The 22994-nt window shown below is 42.3% G+C and overlaps 1 pseudogene across 1 annotated transcript in view; it reads left to right on the top strand.

The window, feature by feature from the left end:
• The first annotated feature begins 2623 nt into the window (after positions 1-2623).
• Positions 2624-22994, top strand: part of LOC308244027 (large ribosomal subunit protein uL6-like) — a 135912-nt pseudogene continuing 115541 nt past the window's right edge. Inside the window, exon 1 of the transcript in view lies at positions 2624-2650. The product of the transcript in view is annotated as a large ribosomal subunit protein uL6-like (transcript). The remainder of the gene's footprint in view (positions 2651-22994) is intronic.

Raw genomic sequence — 22994 nt, 5'->3', positions numbered from 1 at the left:
GCCAGCCAGGATCAAAATGATAACATACTACACTGAGTGGCCAGATTATTATGATCTCTGAACACATAATAATCTGGCCACTCAGTGTATATGCCAAGCATAGGGTCAGGCTCTGTGGAAAATACAAAGGTAAACCTGGTGCTGATCCCACCTTTCACAATCTCATGGTTTAATAAGTATAAGTAGAGAATATCTCCTTGCTGCTGGTTGATGTACTATCCCTCACCCCTTGGCTTGGACAGGAGCCCTGGGGTCACCAGACACACAGAAAGCAGGCTTTTTGAGCACAGAGTATATGTCAGGCACTGTGCTAAACCATTTGCACATATTATTTTAAAAATTCTCACAAAAACTCTTTAAAGTGAATATCATTATCCTCATTCTACAGATGAAGAAAAACAGGCTCAGAGGTCCAGGGTCAAGTGGTCAGGGCGTTTCTTAGTGGAGCCAAGACTGGGTGTACAACTGAGGGATGTAGCTGGAGATGTAAAGAACCTGATGTTTTGTTTTTTAGATCTCACCTGCAAGTGAAATCATATGGTATTTATCTTTCTCTGTCTGACTTATTTCACTTAGTATAATACCCTCTAGGTTCATCCTTGTTGCTGTTGCTGCAAATGGCAAGATTTCATTCTTTTTATGGCTGAATAAATATTCCATTTCATATAGCACCATATGTTCTCTATCGAGGAAGTTTAGGTTGCTTCCATATCTTGGCTATTGTAAATGATGCAACAATGAATAAAATCATAGATACAAATTGATAGTTGACAGTTGGGAGAGGGGATGGGAGGATGGGTGAAAAAGGTGAAGGGATTGAGATGTACAAATTGTTAGTTATAAAAGTAGTCGTGGGGATGTAAAGTATAGCATAGGGAATATAGTCTGTAAACCTATATAATAAAGGCCTAATATGCTAAGTGTCTGATGGTTCGACCAGTCGCTATGACGCACACTGACTACCAGGGGGCAGACACTCCGACTAGTAGGTTAGCTTGCTGCTAGGGTCCGGCTGATCAGGACTGGGCAAGATGGGCCAGACACGCCCTGGAGCCCTTCCGCGGTCCCTTCCTGGCCCTGATTGTGCACCAGTTGGGTCCCTCGGCCTGGCTTGTGCCCTCTCGCAATCCGGAACCCCTCGGGGGATGTCAGAGAGTGGTTTTGGCCCGATCCCCGCAGGCCAGGATGAGGGACCCCACCGGTGCACGAATCTGTGCACCAGGCCTTTAGTATTGTAATAACTATGTACGGTGTCAGATGGATACTAGACTTATTGGGGTGTTCACTTTGTAAGTTATATAAATGTCTAATTTCTATGTTATACACCTGAATCTAATATAATATTGTATGTCAACTGTAATTGAGAAAATAATAAAGAACCCTAAAGTGCTTAACAAGGTTGATATTTGGGCTGAAGCAAAATGGAACCGAGAAGATAGTAAATATTGTCTTTTCCCCCTCATACCTTGTCCCTTTTTCTCGGCAGCAGGTGTCAGAGTTGTTGGAGGGAGATGAGCCATTTGAGCCTTTTGGAGGGCAAGTACATAATTTTTTGAGGACAGGTTTTGTGGGTCTCTTGCCCAGCTGTCACTGTTTAGTCTCTGATTGGCATACCATGAGGGCTGTTGCTGCTCTCCAGTGCACACACTGTTCCTGGGCTGGAACTTCTAACTGGGGTGGCAAGCAAGAAGGAAACTCAGCCCCCCCAGCGCCCGCCCCCCTCCCCGCTTATACTTACGCTCTTCCCAGGGTCAAGGTGATCACATCAATAGATGCCTCAAGGGATGCCATGTACACTGTGACAGCTGTGCCCTGCATAACTCCGGAGGACTCTAGTCACACAAATTGCAGAGCACCCCATTTGCACAATTTTTTAATTTTTAATTTTTTATTTTTAAAGATACATACCATCTCTATTTCTCATTTAAAAATGTATTTTTACTGATTTCAGAGAGGAAGGAAGAGGGAGAGATGGAAACATCAATGAGAGAGAATTATTGATCAGCTGCCTCCTCACACCCGCTACTGGGGACCGAGTCCAAAACCTGGGCATGTGCCCTGACTGGGAATCGAACTGTGATCTGGTTCATAGGTCAACACTCACCTACTGACCCACACCGGCCTGGCTGTACACATTTTAGAGACCTAAGACTTCCCAAAAGCCAAAATATTTCAAGCACCCCACCAAAATCTGCAAACAGATGAAAGTAGTTACCCCCCTTCCCAAAGGCTCAAAATGGCTCATCTTCTTCCAACAACTTTTGACATCGCTACTGAGATGGAAGAAAGACATTCATTCTTACCCACTTAGCCTGCCCTCCTCCCACCCCCTACTCCCCAAATAACATACATGCATTTAATACCTGCCACAGCTAAAGCAGAGTACCACCAGTAGGAGAGTTATAAGGCAGAGAGTGGAGCCACCTGAGAAGTGAGTGGAGGAAGTATTTGTGGGCAGCTAATCCTATATAATAAAAGCCTAATATGCAAATTGTCCCCTCGGGTGGGAGTTTGACCAACTGGGAGTTCGACCGCTCGCTATGATGTGTGCTAACCACCAGGGGGCGGCATGGAACATGGCGGGCATTGGCAGCAGGCGGCAGTGGAGGTGCTGCTGGCCCCAATGGGACTGCAGCAGATGGTGGAGCAGGTGAGTGGGTGGTGCCAGGTCAAGGCGGGTGCAAGTGGGGCCCTAATTGCCCGTAGGTCACCCCATAGACGGCAACCAGCGGTGGTGGCAGGGACGGGGCCAGTGAGCGGACGGCACCAGGCCAAGTGGGGCGCCAGGCAGTTTTGCAGGGCTGTGAGGCTGGGGGCCGCCTCCCACAGGCCACCCTGAGGGACCCCACCCATGCACGAATTTCATGCACCGGGCCTCTAGTAGCATAATAAGACTTGTACCACATTGTACTACATCCTATAGGTAATCATATACTTTAATAATGGTTTATCCACAGATTGGAACTTCCCAGATATTCAAATGTATTTATCTACTAACTTATTTGCAACAGTTCCACATTTTTTTACCTTGATCTTTCTATGCTCTTCAGTAAAATATAATAAACACAATCATCTTTTCCCACAAATAAATTCTCTGCAATTTCTTTCAATGTCACTTATGGCAAATTGTATTTCCTAAATATTTAAAATGTGTTATTTAGTGAATCACTTTTACTTTTAAATCTTAAGCTTGAATAAAAATGTCTACTTTGTTGATTCAACTCCATTAATGCCCTTGTCTATATTAAATGGGATTTACTTAAATGTTGGGCTAATTATTTATTTACTTACCTCTTTATTCATTCAAATTTTTTTTTTGCTGAATGCCAGCTATCTGCTGGTTACTCTCTTGGATACCAAGGTTTCAGAGCTCAACAGCTCATGTCCTTAGGCATACAGGCCTACAAGCATAGAAGAAATAGATAAATAAACCAACAATTACAATCAGGCTTAGTGAGTATCTCATAGAGGAACTGGAAGCCTGGTGAGTGGAATTCCTGCACAGGTAGGGTCCCTAGGCCTGGCTGGCGATCAGGACTGATCGGGCCTTCTGGCTGCTGGCTGGGGCTTTCCTTCATTTCATGCTGCCCCCTGGTGGTCAGCGCACATCATAATGAGTGATTGAACTCGCGGTCTCCTGGTTGAACTACCGAGGGGACACTTTGCATATTAGCCTTTCATATATATAGCTGTTTAGGGATTTGTAAATGTGCCCAAGGCCCAGCAGGTAAGGGTGGAGAAGGGAGGAAAATAGGAGTGTGTCAGAATAATACTACTCAGAAGAATGGTTCCTGGACCATACCAATCCATGAAATGTTTCTTACTGGTCTGAAATCTGCAATGAGATCAGTATACACATTATGAGACATTAGAAACTTTGTAGCTCTTTGATAATGCCTGGGAAATTAATTAATTATTTGGGCTTGTATATTTCTGTGTCTTTGTTTAAATTATGTTACTTGTTATTTATTTTTACTGTACTTTTAAAAAGTATTGGTCCAGGATGGACTAGAAATAAAAACTTAGGTCTTCACCACAGATGGTTTGAGAAATTTTAAATGAAGGGATAGTTTTCTAAAAGCGAGCATACCTATGTTAGTTCTTGAAAGATTAATAGTTATTGAAAAATCAGATAAATTCTGAGGGTGTCCTAAGCAAATGAATTGGACTGAACAAAAATATAGAGACATGAAAATGTATCATACATTTTGGTTGGCCTATGGTACAGGCCATGCATGAGGAACTGGAGACAGGTGAGTATGAATGGATAATGTACTGGTCATTAGTATTACTTGCCAAATTTTTCTAGCTCTTTGCTTCCCAGACACATGGTAGGATTACTTTTCTCCATCCTCTTTGCAGTTAGGTATAGCCCATGTGTCTTGTTTTGGCCAATGAAATGTGAGCAGAAGAGACATGTGTCATTTTTGGATGGAAGATGTAAGAGTCAGATTGAATTTAGCACCTGTCATTGCTACAGCTGTGGTGATCTTGAAAACATATGTCAATGTAAAGTCTCCATTAGCTTGGGTGCTCGAGAAACCAAAGTGGACAATTCTCTTCCAACATATGGTGACCTGTAGCACAGAGAAATACACATATTTTTGTCCGGTGAGTCACTGATATTTTGGGATTGTTTGTTACTGCAGCATATTGTAGTTTATTCTGACTGATATAAGTAGGAAGAAGCAAAATTTAAAGCTTTCAGTGCTTTTAAGGAGTAAAGGTAATGAAACACAATGGAAAGATAAATAAACAGGAAATGACATGTTTTTAGAAAGACCACTCCGGCAGCAATGCAAACAATGGATTGGAATGGAGTAAGTTTAGAGGCAGGGAGATTCTCCAGGCGTCCTCAAACTGTGGCCCACGGGCCACATGCGGCCTGCCGAGGACATTTATCTGGCCCGCTGGGTGCCGCTGCCTGTCCTGCTTAGCAGCCGACTTGTCCTGGGCCCGCAGTGCACATAGGAATTTGTTCATAGTTTTTTTTTAAACTATAGTCCGGCCCTCCAACGGTCTGAGGGACAGTGAACTGGCCCCCTGTTTAAAAAGTTTGAGGACCCCTGTAAGCAGTTAATTATGGTAGTGCATGTGAGAAGGGCTACTTGTGAAATTAAATATTTGGGGATAAAAAGAAGGAAATTTGGGAAATATTTAGTAACTACAGTTGACAATGCTTAGTGGTTGATTATGTGTAGGAAGTGAAGTATAAAGAGAAACCTAGAATGATTTCCACATAGATTTTAACCTATGGGGCCACTTACAGGGCAGCAAATACAGAAGGGAGAGGTTTTCGGAGAATGTGGACAAGTGGTCAGTTTGGCATAAAGAGAGTTTGATCATCAGGGCTTACTGTACGCAGTCTTCTTTCCCTAAGTCACATGAGGAGGGGATTGTTGAATGGTTGGCAATTTGGCGGTCCTATTAAGAGGAGGGGATGTTGGATAGATAGCCATCAGTGTGTCTTAGCTGATGGCACTTGGAAGGGATAAAGTGTCAAGGGGGGATTTTATTTGTAACACATGAAAGGTTTTGTTTGTATGCTGAGAATTAAGAATCAGAAGAGAGAAAGAGGTTGAAGATAAAAGAGAGAAAAATATATATGTGTATTATATGGATCATGGTGTCTGAAGAGCTAAGAAGAAAATGTAATTCACAGTACAGGTTAGAATAGATACTTTTTTCCTCTTGAGCTAAAGTTAATGCTACTAAAGAACATGAACCTCCCATTCATGTATTGTTTACTTTTTCGGAAACATCTTAACATTTTCATTGATTCACCCAAGTTCAACAAGTTAGCTATCTACTCTATCCTTTAATTAGCTATTTTCTTTTTTTAAAAAAATGTTGATTTTTGAGAAGGAGAGGGAGAGATAGAAACATTTATTAGAGAGAATCATTGATTGGATGCCTCCTGCATGTCCTGCCCCCTACTGGGGATCGAACCTGCAATCCAGGCATGTGCCCTGAACTGGAATCAAACAGGTTTGTGATCATCTCTGTTTTTAGAATTCCCAGATTTCTCAAGAGCTGTTGAGAACTATTGTAGGTCAATCAATATTTGTTAAGTGTAGATTTTTTTTTGTATAAATATAAAAAAGATTTTGGAGAGAAATGCTAAATGGTTTTAGCTGCTTAATCTTAAAACATTATATTTTACATAGTATTTCTTTTTTTTTAAAAAAAATAAATCTTTATTGTTCAGATTATTACAGGTGTTCTTCTTTTTTTTCCCCCATAGCTCCCCTCCACCTGATTCCCCACCCCACCCCATGCCCTTACCCCCCCGCCACTGTCTTCATCCATAGGTGTAAGATTTTTGTCCAATCTCTTCCCGCACCCCTCACACCCCCTTCCCCCTGAGAACTGTCAGTCCACTCCCTTTCTATGTCCCTGATTCTATTATATTCACCAGTCCATTCTGTTCTTCAGATTTTTTATTCACTTGATTTTTAGATTCACTTGTTGGTAGGTATGTATTTGATGTCATTTTGTTGTTCATAATTTTTATCTTTACCTTTTTCTTCTTCTTCCTCTTCTTAAAGAATACCCTTCAGCATTTCATGTAATCCTGGTTTGGTGGTGATGAACTCCTTTAGCTTTTTCTTGACTGTGAAGCTCTTTATCTGACCTTCAACTCTGAATGATAGCTTTGCTGGGTAGAGTAATCTTGGTTGTAGGTTCTTGCTGTTCATCACCTTGAATATTTCTTGCCACTCCCTTCTGGCCTGCATAGTTTCTGCTGAGAAATCAGCTGATAGTCGTATGGGTGCTCCCTTGTAGGTAACTAACCGTTTTTCTCTTGCTGCTTTCAAGATTCTCTCTTTGTCTTTTGCCCTTGGCATTTTAATTATGATGTGTCTTGGTGTGGTCCTCTTTGGATTCCTCTTGTATGGGGTTCTGTGTGCTTCCTGAACTTGTAAGTCTATTTCTTTCACCAGGTAGGGAAAGTTTTCTGTCATTATTTCTTCTAATAGGTTTTCAATATTTTGCTCTCTGTCTTCTTCTGGCACCCCAAAAATTCGGATGTTCGTACGCTTAAAGTTGTCCCAGAGGCTCCTTACACTAGCTTCATATTTTTGGATTTTTTCTTTTTGTTTTTCTGGTTGGGTGTTTTTTGTTTCCTCATATTTCAGATCTTTGGTTTGATTCTTGGGGTACGTTGATCTACAGTTGAGTTTCTGTATATTCTTTATTTCAGACAGTGTATGCTTAATTTCTGACTGGTCCTTTTCCATTTTTTTTGGCATTCTCATTAAGATCCTTAAAGGTCTCACTAAGTTCCTCAGCGGTTTTTAGAAGATTCTTGAGTAACCTTATAAATGTGGTTCTGAACTCTATGTCGTCCAGTAGTTTGCTTTTCTCCGTTTCTTTCATTCGTGACATGTTTCTTTGTCTCCGCATTTTGCTGCTTCCTTGTGTTGATGGAATGGCTTTGTGTGGGAGGTGACCTATAGGGGCCAGTAGCTCAGCCTCCCCAATCACCTGAGGTGGATGCCTTTGGTACACCCCTTTGTGGGCTGAGTGCAAAGTCTTGGTGTAGTTAAGCCTTGATTGCTGTTGGTACACTGGGAGGAATTGACCTCCAGGCCAATTGGCTGTGAGGACCCGCTGTGTCTATAATGGAAGAACTACTGCGCTGGAGACACGCTTATGGTGCAGGACTTGTTTCAGTGGGGCTTTGGTGCTCACTGAGTCTGCCTCCTGAATGTGTCACTTATGGATGTGAGGAGTTGAAATCTGGTGTCTCACACTGACCACTAGGTACACTGGCTTCTGGATCTCCAATGGGGTGCAGGTCAGCTACTGTCTGAGGCCACCCAGCAGGCGCTACAGCGAGAACTACAGTTTTCTCCTCTTTGCTTGAGGTTTGGAGGTTTTGGAGCTGTCTGACCTGGGCTGCAAGTTTGCTAGGTTAAGCTGGGATAGGGCAGACCATTCATATGCTAAAGCCGCTGCTTGGAGCTTGGGTGGGTTTGTAGGTTGTGCGGGGCGGGGTCTCAGGGCGTGACTAGGCTAGGGCGTGGCAAACAGCGATGGCTGCCAGTTAGCCAGCTCTGCATCTCCGACCACATCCCCGCGTCCTGCGCCCCAGCACAATAAACAATTATTCCTGCGCGCAGCCCTGCAAGCAAGCCTCCCTCACTTTCCGACCCCACGGCAGACAGTCCAGCTTCTCCCCGTAGGAGCCTGGGTCCCCCGAGTCTCCCCAGAAACTGGAGTTCGGAGTAATCAGGAGCTTGTCTCCCTTTGGGTTGAAAAAAGCAGAGCTCCCAGTCGCCCGTCGCCAGCCCGATTCGCGCGCCTCCGTACCTCAGCTTTTCAGCGCTTGTGCACCCCTCAATGCTGTTTGCTCTTTCCTTCTAGTTGTAGAACTTCCACTCAGCCAGCTTTCCCGTGGTTCTGGGTGATAGACATTTTGTCTTTTAGTTGTAGTTTTGAAATTGTTGTGCGAGGCAGCAGTTTAGGTGTTTACCTATGCCGCCATCTTGGATCCTCTCTACATAGTATTTCTAGAAATTTTCATTTTAATGTGTTTTAAATTTTACATAGTATTTCTACAAATTTATTATAAAACACTAGGTGTTTTATAATAAATTATGCAAACAAGCTTGTGGAGCCTACGTAGTTATATTTGAATCTAAACTTTAAGTCCTGAAATAACTGGAGAAACCAGCATGATGTTAGAAGAGAAAGTAAAAGAGTAGTGCTTACTCTACGCCAGTAGTGTCCTGAGAACATTATGTATATCAGTTAATTTGGTCCATACAACACCTTATAAGGTAGATCTACTCTTGTTGTCCCCTCCTATAGATGTGAACACTGAGGCACAGAGAGGTTAAGTCACAGTTGTATGTTGTGTGAGGCAGCCTGTCTGGGAAAGGGTCATGATTTAACTAGTTCTCTCTCTTGCCTCTATATGTCCTGGGATGGACATCAATAAAGAATTATACAAAATCCTTCTCAAAACCTGCATCTTTATCTCTGCAGCCTGTAACTATTTTCTCTCTTTTCCGCGTCCAGCGCGGCTAGAGAGCAGGTCCAGTTCCTGAGTAGAGGAGCTGGGGATTGAGAAATAAAAGAAAGAAAGAGACAAGACACAAAATGGAAGGAAAAAGCTGGGACTGGGTGGGACCACCGTCCTCTCTGATGGAGGGACAGGGACCCAGAGCCAATAACAGCGAGTTTATTTTATATCCCACATACCAGGAAGTTTCACCAAAAGTCAAGACAAAGGAGATTATTTGCATTCTTGAGTAGGCCCGAGCATTCCTGGTGCTTGGCTGGATTTACACATCAAAAACACACTCCCGGACACCTGGGCAAAGGTAAGAGTCAGTGCTGATAGCACATCTGCCTTTTTGGTAAATGTGTATCCAAGACCCTGACTTTGCCTTTCGCCTTGGGTTCAGCTGATAATAATTAAAGAAATGCCCATGTGCCTTCCCAGGCGCTGTCTACAGCAGCCTTTCTTCTTTCTCAATCATCCTTTGTCCTACCCCCAGCATCTTGCTCTCTTCTCCTTATGCCAGTTGTCTCACTTTAAATATCTATTTAAAATAAATAGCATAATAATGTAATAGTTAATAATAAAAATAGTTCACTTTAACTGATAGCTTAGTACGTGTCAGGCATGTGATACATGCTTTCTTTCATGGATTATTTTATATGACCCTAATGACCCCTTGGGGTGTGCTATTTCTATTGATTTCATAGATGAGGAAGTTGGATCTTAGAGATGTTAAGCAGCTTGCTCAAGGTCATGCATAAATCAAGGGCAGAGCTGGAATTGGCACTGGGCAACATGACACCAGATCCCAGTGTTCTGAATCGTTACCCAAGGCAGCCTCCCATTTAATTACTGTTTTTTCAAACTTCTGTTTTTCTCCTTCAAAATACAAAATCTTCCTAATATTCCCCTTTTCCTTGGATTGACCAATTCCTGCTATTTAGCTCAAGTTTTATGATCTTTGTACAGACCAATACCCTCCTGCCTACTATTTTTAGTAATAAGCTGTTCTTCCATAATTATTATTAAAAATAAATAAATTATACTTACATTGTTGTAATTCTCATGGAATTTGAAGGGCATGCTAGTACCTTGTGATTAAAAATTTTTCTTTGGCTTTTTGTTCATACTTTTATCTACCTTTTGCCTGGCTTTTCTGTTCATATCTTTTTTTTCTACTTTGACCTCCTGAGTGCTTCCCACTTACCCTTAGAACCCAGTTCAAGGAGCACTTTCTTTGTGAAGCCAGCCTTTCTCTAATCTCCAGGTAGAATTCTGAATGCCCACCCTTGGGTCCTCCGTGGATCCCACAAAGCTGTGAGAATCTTTCTAACTTTTTAATTTTCTTTCAGAGAATTGTTTCTTTCACCATGATATGAATGGTATCTGATTCCCTTTCTATGTCCCCGGGGCATAATACAGTTGAAACAAACAAACAAAAAAGTATTTGTTGAATTTAATTTGATTTTTCAAATTCAATAACACTATCTATGAGGAATTCTTAACTATCCCAAGGGCAGTTACATTCTGTGCTCGATTAAGCACAATTAAAACTAACGGGTACGAGTTGGAAGATTTGCCTCAGTCTAAGAACTAACTCTCTAATAGTAAATATCTAAAATGGAACAGGCTACCTAAAAGCAACCATGAATTCCCCATCAAGTAAAGTCTTCAAAGACAGGTTGAACAAGCCAACCACAAGTGTACTGAGAAAGGAATTCTTTTCTGTATTCAGACATTGAATAAGGTAACCTCACAAGGATGTCTTGACCCTGACAATTATGGTTGCCTTTAAAGAATAATTTCCAAAAAGTTGAAAACATGACTCCCATAGATGTTATCATAAAGAATATTTTATTCAACTAGAAAGATGATAAAACTAGTTCAACAAAATTAGAGTAATGGGTATTACCTCCAGAAAAGACATTCTGATATAACTTTGCTGAGTTTGAAATAAAACTGGTTAATGCCCTTGGATCTGCTTTGACTCCTGGCGACCCTGTGAATGAGTGATTCCACAATGTCCAGCCCCCAGCAGCCCTCCTCCGCTCCTGGAGATCCCTGCCTATGGCTTCCTTGATGGAGTCCGTACATTTCATATTTGGTCCTCCTCTTTTTCTGCTGCCTTCTATTTTCGCAGCCTTATTGCTTCTTCCAAAGACACCTGCCTTCGCACATATGCCTGAAGTAGGACAGCTTCAGGTTTGCCATTTTTGCCTCTAGCAATGGATTAGGCTTAATTTGCTCTAGGACACACTTGTTCATCTTTCTGGTGGTCCACGGTAGCCACAGACCTTCCCTCCAACACCATGTCGGAGGCTGTCCTACAGGGCAATAAAACTGTAGCCTTTAGGATTATCCTTTTTACCATACAGACATTTTTCACATCTCTGCTGGGTAAGTCTTACAAGTTAACATGGACTTTACAGACACAAAGCTCTTACCGAAGAGTCAGTAGAGCAGGCAAATGACAGCCCTCTGGAGGCTGTGAGGGCAATCTGTTCCAGCTTCTCCCCTAGCTTCTGGTGGTGGCTGGCAATTTTTGCTGTTGCTTGCCTTGTAGACGCATCACTCTAATCTCTGCCTCTGTGTTCAGATGGCATTTCTCTCCTGTGTGTCTGTCTGTTTCCCTGTCTTTCCTTCAATACAAGGACACCAGTCCGGTTGGATTTAGGGTGCACTTTTCTTCAGTTTGACCTCATCTTAACTAATTACTTTTGCAAAGGCCCTATTTCCAAATAAGGTCACATTTTGAGGTTCTGGGAAGGGCATACATTTGGGGGTGGGGGTACTATTTAAACGACTATACCCAGTAAGACAGTAAAAGGAAATGTCACCTACTTAACCTACTTTTTTTTGGCCTTATTTTCAAGTTTTAAGGACTTTTTCTTAATAGTGGCAGACACATGCCTTCCCCGTCTCTCAACTGATGTCTCATGTATTTCAATGGTAGTCATCCAGCTGAGGTCAGCTCTCTATAGATGGATATAATTAATACAAAGGAAGATACTAATTATGTCTAATAAAAAAGTAAGGTGTAGATCACATAGGAATGCTTGCCTGTAATGATAAGAAAGAAAAAAGCTTAATTTCCAGAGTAGGTCTCAGGTCACTCCGTTACTATTTTGGGAGAAATCATTTTCATGAGCTGTTTTGGTGCCTAACATGTTTCTGAATTATTAAGGCTGATTCAAGGAGGTAGGTCTTGGCACACATTATGAATAGAGGATGGAATTTTAAGTTATACAGGCAGCTTCAACTGCCCTCCTTTTTTGTTTAAATGGAAGCTTTTTAATACAATATCTAGTTAGGCAGAATTTAGGATTTCATAGCAGAGAAGTTGCTAGCACTTGTCTAGTTTAGCCTCTGTAGTAAGTCTCTTTAGAGTAGAGATTTTGGGGGTGGGGCAGGGTAGGGAAGGGAGTCACTTTAACCACCCCCTTTAGTGATACAAAGGTTAGATGACTAGGGGACCATTACCTATGATAATTTAACAGAAACTATTTGGGACAGGTTTTGCTCCAAAACCCTGAGTTAGGCGGTGGGTAGATTTGAGTGGAAAGGGTCTGAGATTCACCTTCTACCCTTTGACTACTGAGTTTCCACTTTCTTGAGTCTTTTCTGATGCGTCAAGCTGGCCTTGACACAGCTAAAGTCAGTTGATGGGAAAGGTCACCTAGGCCTCAAGTGGGAACTCATTTATCTATTCATCTATCTATCTGTCTGTCTGTCTATTTAGGTGGGGAGGTATCCGGGCTGGTGAACTATGCTCAGCACAAGCGTTAAGTATTTGTTGCCTTCTTACATCTAACTCGTCTGGCAGAGTTTCATGCTGGGGAAAAAAAAAAAAAAAGGCTGAGCATGTGGTTGAGCTAAAGGTGGTATAACCTTAAGATCCAAGTGTAGGGCACTCCTGTATCTGAAACCAAGAGCCATAACAACCAACTGGGCATCCATCGGCATGGTGATAGCTCAGAAAGATGGTGCTGGGCTTGATCTGCAAAACTTAGAGTTCCTCTGCCTGGTCCTTGGGGGCTGAGTAATTAAACTTTGAATTTTTGGCAGGTATAAGGGAGCTTTCCAGAAGGAGATAAATGAAATTTCTGATAAATAGGGCAGGTGAGAGCTCAAGCAAGACATCAGCAAAATTAAAAGTGATAATGACCTCAGTTTTCTCCCAGGTTGATAAAATGGCTCAACCAATTTCAAGGCAGTTAGTGACATTTTTGCCTGATTTTCTTCTGACTAGAAGTCACCCCCAGGTAAATGACTCTCCTTTTCCCCTTCTTTATATGAAAACTTTGGCTTGCTGCCTGGAATTGTGTTATTCTTATTTCTGGAAAAAACATTCAAGAGAATTAGATAGAATAATTTTATTTAAAACAGATAATGACACACATTCTGTTTATTTTCTCTTGGCATTTGCCAAAGTGCACTTTGTGTTATTCTTCATGGTATTCTAATGACGAAAATTCTGCAGCACACCAAAAAAAATTTTTTTTCTTTTTGTTGATTTGCCAAAAAAATAAGTATACTTTGAATTTATTCACATGGATGGCTACTGTTGTGTTGATTGTTGTTATTTTTTTAATTGACAATCTAAGGGAAAAGAGGTCAGTGCCCCTCACTAAATAGTCAGGTGTTGCATGTTTTAAAATTTCTTGAGGCACACCACTGTGCATCTTGTGGGTGCTGCACACCAGATGAAAATCGCTGCCCTTCAGTGGGTTCCATCCTCGGCCAGGGCACAGACAAAAATCAACCAATGAATGCGTAAATAATTGGAACAACAAATCGATGTTTCTCTCTCTCCTTTTTCTCTTTAAAAGTCAGTGAGAAAAAGAAAAAAGAAAATTGCTGCCCTAAAGGAAAGTGACCTTGCCTGAAATAATCCACTCTTTTAACTGCCTTGTCCCACACTTCCTCAGCCTATAAAAACCTTCCATTTTGTACAGCTCCTCAGAGTTCCTTTCTATTTGCTAGATGAGATGTTGCCCAATTCATGAATAATTTAATAAAGCCAGTAATATCTTTAAGTTTACTACAATGTATTTTTGTTCTTTAACAATATAAATACATACTAAACATGTTCTGCAATCAACATCATTACTCAATAATTTGTCACAGACACCTTTTCAGCTCCTTAAATCTAGATCTAGAAATCACTTATGTTCATTGGAGTTTATCACATTGTCTGTACTATAATTTAGGGCCATTAGGTGGCTTGATTTTTCATCATTATGAACAATGCTGAACATCTTTTGCCTACATTTTTCACATCTTGGTAATGATTATCTTAAGGTAAGTTCCAAAAACATTTCTAGAAAGGTCATAGCTATTTATGTTTCCTGCAACAGTTTGCAGAAGCCTATTTCTCAATACCTTGCCCAAATAGATTTTGTCTGTATATTTAATCTCTGCCAATCTTCTAGGCATAAAAGTTTAATTTTGTTTTAAAAATGTTATCAGTAAAGTATTTAAAAATTTAAAATTCACCCTAATCGGTTTGGCTCAGTGGATAGAGCGTCGGCCTGCAGACTGAGAGGTCCCAGGTTCAATTCCGGTCAAAAGCATGTACCTTGGTTGCGGGCACATCCCCAGTAGAAGGTGTGCAGGAGGCAGCTGATCTATGTGTCTCTCTCATCGATGTTTCTAGCTCTCTATCCCTCTCTCTTCCTCTCCGTAAAAAATCAATAAAATATATTTTAAAAAAATTTCAAATTCATGGTTTCTGTACCACCTCTGTGTTCAGTTCTATTCCCTAAGGTCCCCTATTTTAAATATTTCTATTTTTCTTATTCATAATGACTATTTGTGTAACTTAAGATAATACTGCTTTAGATATGTATATATTTAAAAGTGTTAGAGATCATATTTATGTCCATTTGGACATGTGTTTTCATGGTCTTTTCTGCCTCTATTTTTCTGCATCTACTCCTGCTCTATTTATTTTATCTCACATTAATGTAGAGCTAAAAGTCAATATTTGTTTGGATTTTTTAAAAAGTCCACACACACAAAGTTTTTATAAACAATGTACATTCCCCAGAGAGATTAGAGATAAGTTTATATTCAAGCAAAGCAAACATGGGCATGGAAGACATTCCCATTTTTTCCAGCTCTATCAGCTGCCTGTGGTTAGTTACACATGGCAACCCGTTGTATGCCATTCTCTCCACTAGGAGGTGGAGTTCATTTCCCCTCCCTCTGATTCTGGGCTGGCCCACGACAGCTCAGCCAATAGAATGCAGTGGACATTAACTGGAGTCAGTTTCTTTGAGGACTGGCAACTTCTTCCTCTCTTTCAGAATGCTGGTCCTTGGGATATCTCCTCTTGAACTTGGCCACCATGATGTGAGAAGCTCCAGATGACATGTGCCCATCCAAACTCCCAGTTAACTGCCTGCATCCACTGCCAGCCATGCAGGTGAGCCATCTTGGACATTCTAGTCTAGTTGAGTACCCAGCTGTTTTGTAGTTTCAGCTACCTGTTATAATGTGGAAATGGAAAATATATCTAATGAATTTATGGATTTGGCCTAAGGAGATGTCCACTGAGCTCCTAGATGTCTTCTGACCCAGTTCACATCATGTGGGGCAAAATAAACGCCCAGGTGAGTCCAGACTTAGGGTGGGCTGCAGGAGAGCAATACATACCTGAACCAGCTGCCCCACCGCTGTGTTTATCCTTCAGCTCATCCCAGCATCACCCTCTTATACTGGCTCCTCAGCCATTCTCTCCCCATCTCTAGTTCTCCCTGCCACCATCATCACTTCTCTTTCTTTCAAGGGGCAAACTAGCCAAATTCCTCCTCTGGATTCATTGAAAATATCTTCCCCCACCCTGAAAATGTTATGCCTGCTGAGCCAGGTTCTCAGCATTCTTCCAAATAAAGTCAGTTCTCTCTCAAAGGACAGTGACGAGTGACATTTTCTCCACTGATGAACCATGCAGAACCTACACTCATCCCTTCTCCTGCATCCACAGCTGAAACTTCTCATTCTGCTCCTTTTCTGTCCTCTCCCCTTCTCTTTTTCAGTCTTTTTTCTTTTTCTGTCTCCTGTTCTCCCCCTCAGTCCTTTGTTCACCAGGAGGACATTAAAAAAATAAACTGTCAATGATGAGATACCTTGTTATTCTGTCCAATCACTATTCCAATTCCAAGAAACAAATTACCTCACTGCAGAACTGCACACCCAGAATCTCTAAATAAGTGTTAGACAATGGGGGAAATGAATTACTCAGTTAATCAACACATTTGTTAAGCACTTGTGTTTTGGAAGGCACTTAGCTAGCCAAGGGCGAAGGGATAAAAGATATATTATATCGGTTCTCCACTTTATTTCCTCTCTCACTGCTGCTCTCAGTACCATGTGTACATGGAAGTAACTCTCATTCTAGTCTATTAATTCAAACATATTTACTGAGCACCCCCAATGTATCAGGCACCATAGCAGTCACCCCTTTTGGAGGCTTCCTTCTGCTCTTCACACTGTCCTTGTTTCCTAGAATTGCTGAAACAGTGTACCACAAACTGCATGGCTTAAAAACTATAGGTATGTATTCTCTTGTAGTTATGGAGGCCAGAACTCTGAAATCAAGGTGTTGACGAGCGTTTTCCTCCTGCAGCCTCTAGTGGAGGACCCTTCTGTGCCTCTTCCAGTTTCTGGCAGAGCCAGGAGGTCCCTGGCTTGGGACAACATCATTCCAATCTCTGCCTCTGTCTCCACATGACTGTCTTCTCTCTGTGACTGTATCCAAATGCTCCTCTTCTTATAAGGACACCAGTTGGATTAGGGCCCACCCTACCCCAGTATGAACACACCTTAAACTTGATTACATTGTCAAAGACAGTATTTCCCAAAAAGGTCCTATTCACAGGTTCTGGGGGTTAGGACTTCTATATGTGGGTGTTTTGCTTTTGGTGGTGGTGGGGAGGACAACACAGTTCAACCCACAACACTCTTATTTTCTCTTTCTCTTCCACTCTAAGCATCTCCTCTCCTTTATGTCCCATCCTATATAATAATCCTATATAATAAAAGGCTAATATGCAAATTGTCCACTCGATTGGGAGTTAGACCAGTTCAACCGGGAGTCAACCATGGGGCGGGGCTAGCCAACTTCCCGCAGCCCCTCCCCCCAGCCGGCCCTGCCCTGAAGGCCGCCTACACCCCGATCGGGGGCAGGGACCAGCCGACCAACCTCCTGTGGGGCCCCCCCCAGCCAGCCTTGCTCCCGATCAGCCCTCCCACCCAGATCGGGGGCAGGGCTGGCCTGCCAACTGCCCAAGGCCCCTCCCCCCCTGCTGGCACTGCCCTGAAGGCCCCCTATACCCCGATCAGGGGGCAGGGCTGGCTGGACCCCACACATGCACAAATTCGTGCACCGGGCCTCTAGTTTTCTCCCCTTTTCTTTTCACATCGGTAACCTCCATCCTCATCCCTTCCATCTCAGACCAGTTCCACCTTGGTTTCCAGCTGCATAGCAAACCCTATGTCTCTCTCAGTGGTGATGCTGCCTGCCTTGGAGGTGGGTCACAGGGGCTGAGGGGTACAAAGAAGGGAGAGGAGCTTAGGTAAATGTCTCCAGGGTAACAAATGTCTTGGCAATGGCTTTCTCTCTCCTACTCTCCCAGTGTCCAGCAATCTTGAATGTACCACCCACTGGTAAACACTCTGGAAGGAAAGATCTAAGAAAAAAGAAGGGAGATAAGAGTGAAGAAACTCTCTAGGTAATTATAGCAGGCAATTAATCTAATTAAGCAAATATTATTCAACCACTTCATAATACCTGCCAGAATGTTATTGGATTTTCATAAAGTGCAGCAATATATTTCTAAATAAGTAGAAAAAGATTACAGCTCTTAACTTTGGCAATAAAACTGTTAATAAATCCTTCAACTCCATCTCACCCATTTTATATTTCCCCTTGTGGGACCTGCCTTTATTCGCATGGGGCTTGCTATTGAACAACACGGCATTGGTGCCTAATCATGAGTGGTTCCAATTAGAGCAACCAGGAGAGCTGATTCATATAAGTCGGGGCGAGGGGCTAAGGGACTTACAAAAATTTGGTTTCTCCTAAGAACTCTCTTCTTGGCTTGCAGCGGGCTGCCTTCTCATAGTGTCCTCAGGTGGTCTTTCTTCTGTGTGCCCCTCTGGTGTCTCTTTGTGTGTCCAAATGTCTTTACACAGAAACCAGTATAATTGGGTTAGGGATTTTCCCTCCCCTGACTAGCTTCCCCATTAAGTCACCTGCATAGGTACCCTCCTCTCAGGGCCCCTGGGGAGCCCCACCTTAGATAGTAGGAATGTGTCTGGGGATCAGAAAGAGCTCACTTTAACGGCAGTGAAGAAAGGTAAGTCAGGGCAAAGGTGTAGAGGGCTTTAAATGTCAGGCAAGGCATCAGTGACTTATTCTCTTGGGGAATGGAATGTCACTCATAGTTTTTCAAATGTGAATCAGCCTATGAGTGATAGGGATTAATAAATGAACTACAGTGGAGGAAATCTGGAGGCAATAAGCCAGCTAGAAGGTACTGTAATAATCCTGAGTTACCAAAGGCTGAACATAGGTTTGTAGGATGTGACAGCAGGAAGTGAGGGATGGAGACACAAGTGAGAGGAATTTGGGAGGCTGTATTGGCACAATGTGGAAACTATCACCGAGGGCGAGGGAGAAGGCACCAAAGCTGATGCCACGTGCTGAGTGTTGGTGTGTGGACAGAAATCAGAAACAGAAAGAAGCAATGATGAATTCGGTCCTGTTTATGGTCTGCCACACTGAAGTCACATACTTTAACCCGGAATTAATATTTCTTTCCCTTGCATGTTTCATGATTTCTCTTTCAGGAGCAGCCAATCCTTTCCAAGTCATCATTTTGCATACTTCTTAGATCATTATGGCTTAATTGGTGTTTGATCATTTTTAGCCTCAGCTTTTTAACACCAAGGGAGAGTTTGGGGGAGGGGGGAGGGAGGTGGTGGTGGGAGATCTCACTGTGATGACAGCAAGAGCTCTGTGTTGTTTTCTTTTACAGGTTCTTGAATGACATGCATTGCATTTAGATAACACCTAATGCCAACTGAGCAGTGAGCTGTGAGAATTGAGCTGTTAAACAGTTACAATCAACAGTAGGGCTTATTTCACATAATAAGCCAGTCAGAGAAAGACAAATACCATATGATTTCATTATATGTGGAATCTACTAAACAAAATCGATGAACAAAATAGAAAGAGGCATGGTTACATGGAACAGACTGACAGCTGTCAGAGGGGAGGGGGGTTGGAGGATTGAATGAAAGAAGGAGGAGAGATTAAGCAAAAAAACAAAAACAAAAACATATATGCATAACCTATAGACACAGACAACAGTGTGATGATAGCCAGAGGGAAACGGGGTAGGGGAGATATGTAGAAGTAGGCAAAGGGGAGGCAAAGAGACTTTGCTTGGGGCAATGGTCCCATGTTGCAGTATGCAGATGATGTTTTGTTGAGTTATACACTAGAAACCTGTATGGTTTTGTGAACCAATGTCACTCCAATAAATTAAATGAAACAACAACAACAAAAGCAAAAATGGTAGGACTGAGTTTACTGCACATTTTAAAAATTAATGATGTTCTTCTTCATGATCCTACAATATACTAATCATTCTGCTTCTGAAATTTCAGGCTCAGATATTCTGAACAATAAAGACAATATAACCAGTGTATCACTAAAACCATTTTTCTTATAGACACAATACTTAGCTTTATTGTCACTGTTATCTGAGATTGCATTTTGCTTGAGATAATGAGCCCTTGTACTAAGAACTGGGAAATACTCCAAGGCGCTCACTTTTAATTTAAACACAAGTTAAATGTACCATCCCAGAGTAGAGATATCGCCATTGTTGTTAGTGCATCCGGGGTTTATTGCTCTCCAAATTTCCATGTTCTTTGTGTTAGATGAGGGTGCTGTGCCATATCAGCAGCTCTCTGTGGGAATCCCAGGAAAAATCTTGTATTTGGAAAATGAAGACTAAACCCCTGAGGGATGGTGCCTTAATTAGTTTAATCATTCATGAGTTGATTTAGACCCACCAATATTTTTTTAAAAATCCATACCCGAGAATATGTTCATATTGAGTTTTTAGAGAGTTTGAAGGGAGGGAGAGAGGAACATCGACTGGTTGCCTCCCATACATGCCCTGACCAGGGATCAAACCTGCAATCTTTTGGTGTACAGGCTGATGCTCCAACCAACTGAGCCACCTGGCCAGGGCTAGGCCCACCAACATTTTTGGGCACCTACTATGTGTTAGGCATAACGCTACACACTAAACACTGGAGATCCACATATGAATAATGAAGCGTGACCCCTGTTGTGGAAAGATTTGCAGGCCAGTCGGGATTACAGACATCAGAAATGGATAATTTCAGCCCAGAGTGGTGTGGTACATGGAGTTCTCACCGGGCTGCAGGGAGGCGGGGTGTGGCTGGGGGTAGGGAGTCTTCCCTTTCTCCACTATAAAGCTCTCCCACTCCCCTGCCTGCCTTTGAGTCTCCCTGAAATGCAAGTGATAGTGGCTGCCTCCCTGCCACATAAGCTCTGCATAATTAGCCTTCACCTGTGCTCACCTGTGTGGTCTTTGCTTATTTACACACAGAGAAGGCAGAGTAAAGTAAGTGCTAAAAATAGCTACAAATTTCACAATGTGTGGAAATAAAAGAAAGAGTAATTCATTCTGTTGGAGAAGAGTAAGAATGCAACCCTGCAGTGACTAGCAGGAAAACAACCACCCGTAACTAATTTCTTTTTTACATTCTTGTCCACTGATGCTAAAATAACCTGCAGACTTTTCACGAAGGGAGAGAGCCTGTTTGGATCCCAAAGGGCAGAGCAGTCCTGGCAGCTACAGCTTAGATTCCCCGCTTCTAGCTCAGGACGTTGAGAAAAACTTGAATCACTGAAATTGGCAGGGGCTCATCCGGACTTCAGGAATTCTTTAATTTTTTTTTTTCTTTTCTGTTGGATGTGAGCATAAATTGAAACACTCATGTTTGAGTGAGAAAGGCTGTATTTTAATTGATTCGCTAAATAACATTTTGAGATATTTATGATTTTTCAGCCCAATCTTCTCCCTTTATTTTCTTTATTCTAACAGATAATAACAGATGCTGACATTCCTTGTTCAGAGAAGGCCTGTGGCTGACTGACTTGCTTCCAGAGTAGAGATATCACATTGTTGTTAGTGCATCTGGGGTTTATTGCTTTCCAAATTTGCATGTTCTTTGTGTTAGATGAGGGTACTGTGCCAATAAGAAGGTCCTGATTAACTGCTTCCAGTAAACATCTGAGGATGTTGAAGGACCCAAGGGAGAAGTGACTGTGGCTATACAGGTAATTTATTTTTATTAATTATTTTTAAAAAATAAATTTTTATTGATTTCAGAGAGAAAGGGAGAGGGAGAGAGAGATAGAAGCATCAAAGAGGAGAGAGAATCATTGATCAGCTGCCTCCTGCATGCCCCACACTGGGGATTGCACAACCCAGGCATATGCCCTGACTGGGAATCGAACCGTGACCTCCCAGTTCATAGGTAGATGCTCAACCACTGAGCCACACTGGCTGGGCTACACAGGTCATTTAGGCAGATGGGATCCCACTTGTGGATGGCAACAGCAGGGACTGATCACAGAACCACAGCTAGCTTCCATAACCCTGTGATAGCTCCAGGGATCCGGCTAGAAACTTCGAAAGTGATGGAGGTTACATTTCTACCAGTCTTGCATAACTAGCATTGGCATCTGAAATCAGATCGATGTATATAAAGAGAGGGGTTGTTTTTTGCACCTGAGTTTGTAGACTGATTCATGGATACTTACATGAAGTTAACAAGCCCCTTCTTAAAGGGACCATGGAATAAACACTTACAAATTATCTCACAGGCTCAGGATGGTCTGTATGTATGGAAACATGCATGGCTTGGAGGGATGGAAGACAAAGTAGGGGAGAAACATCAGTTATCTAGCCACCTACTAGATGGTGTCAAGGAGCATGTTTGGTTATGTGTGGTCAGATTTCTTTGCCCTCCTGTCCCTTTTTCTTATTACAGAGTTTGTGGCTATTCTTTGCTTCAGGATTGTGTTTGTGGATTGGGTAAGAAGTTAGACTCCCTTAGGGAAAAGCATTGAGTAGGAGTTGAGAGCAGAATAAAAATGAGGAGTTAGGTGGGAAATAGAAAATCTTTATTATATAAATTCTTGGTGCTGTTTATATTATCTGGGCTTAGAGAAAAGAGAACTAGAACATATTTCTTCTTTTGGGGGAGAAATGTTTCAAAATAAGCAAGATTTAGGAGAACAAATAGCCTACACCTACAAATTACAAAATGTGATTTCATTAAAAATATTTACTGGATTTCCAACAGAAAACCTAACTGGTCCTGATTTATGCCTAATGCAGGTGACCCACAACGTTACAGCCCATTATTGTTCTTACTCTTCTGTCACCAGCTGTATAGCAAGGGAGAGTCTCTTTGGGGGTCATAGTGGGGAGAGGATGGAAGCTGAGGTATGATTCTGGCAATTGTTGGTACCAGTGATACTGTGTGTAGGACAGGGCATGGTGGAAACCAATTCACTGCACAGAGGATATTTTTGGAGTAGTCAGTTTTTGGAGTGCTGTGCAATTGTAGTGCTGGGCAAGCACCTGGGGCGGCAGCTAACAGCTATAGACCCAAGAATCAGCTTCTCAAATAGGTGTTTGTGTCATAAGGAGATCCTAGCTCCTGGTAGGACAATGGGTCAGATTAAGGAATCAAGGTGGGAGGTGAATGCCAGAGCTTGGTCTAGCAGAAAAAGGCATTCATGAGTACAAAGGGCTTGCCCTGGGCACAATAGATTCTGGATCTGCTTGGCAGCAAAAGAAACTTGGGTGGTGGTGGTAGACAGAATGGCACCCCAAAGATTTCAACCCTCAGTCCTGGAGCC

The sequence above is a fragment of the Plecotus auritus genome (genome assembly GCF_963455305.1).
Source record: "Plecotus auritus genome assembly, chromosome: 3".
NCBI lineage: Eukaryota > Metazoa > Chordata > Mammalia > Chiroptera > Vespertilionidae > Plecotus > Plecotus auritus.
This window is presented reverse-complemented; position numbering and strand designations above follow the sequence as displayed.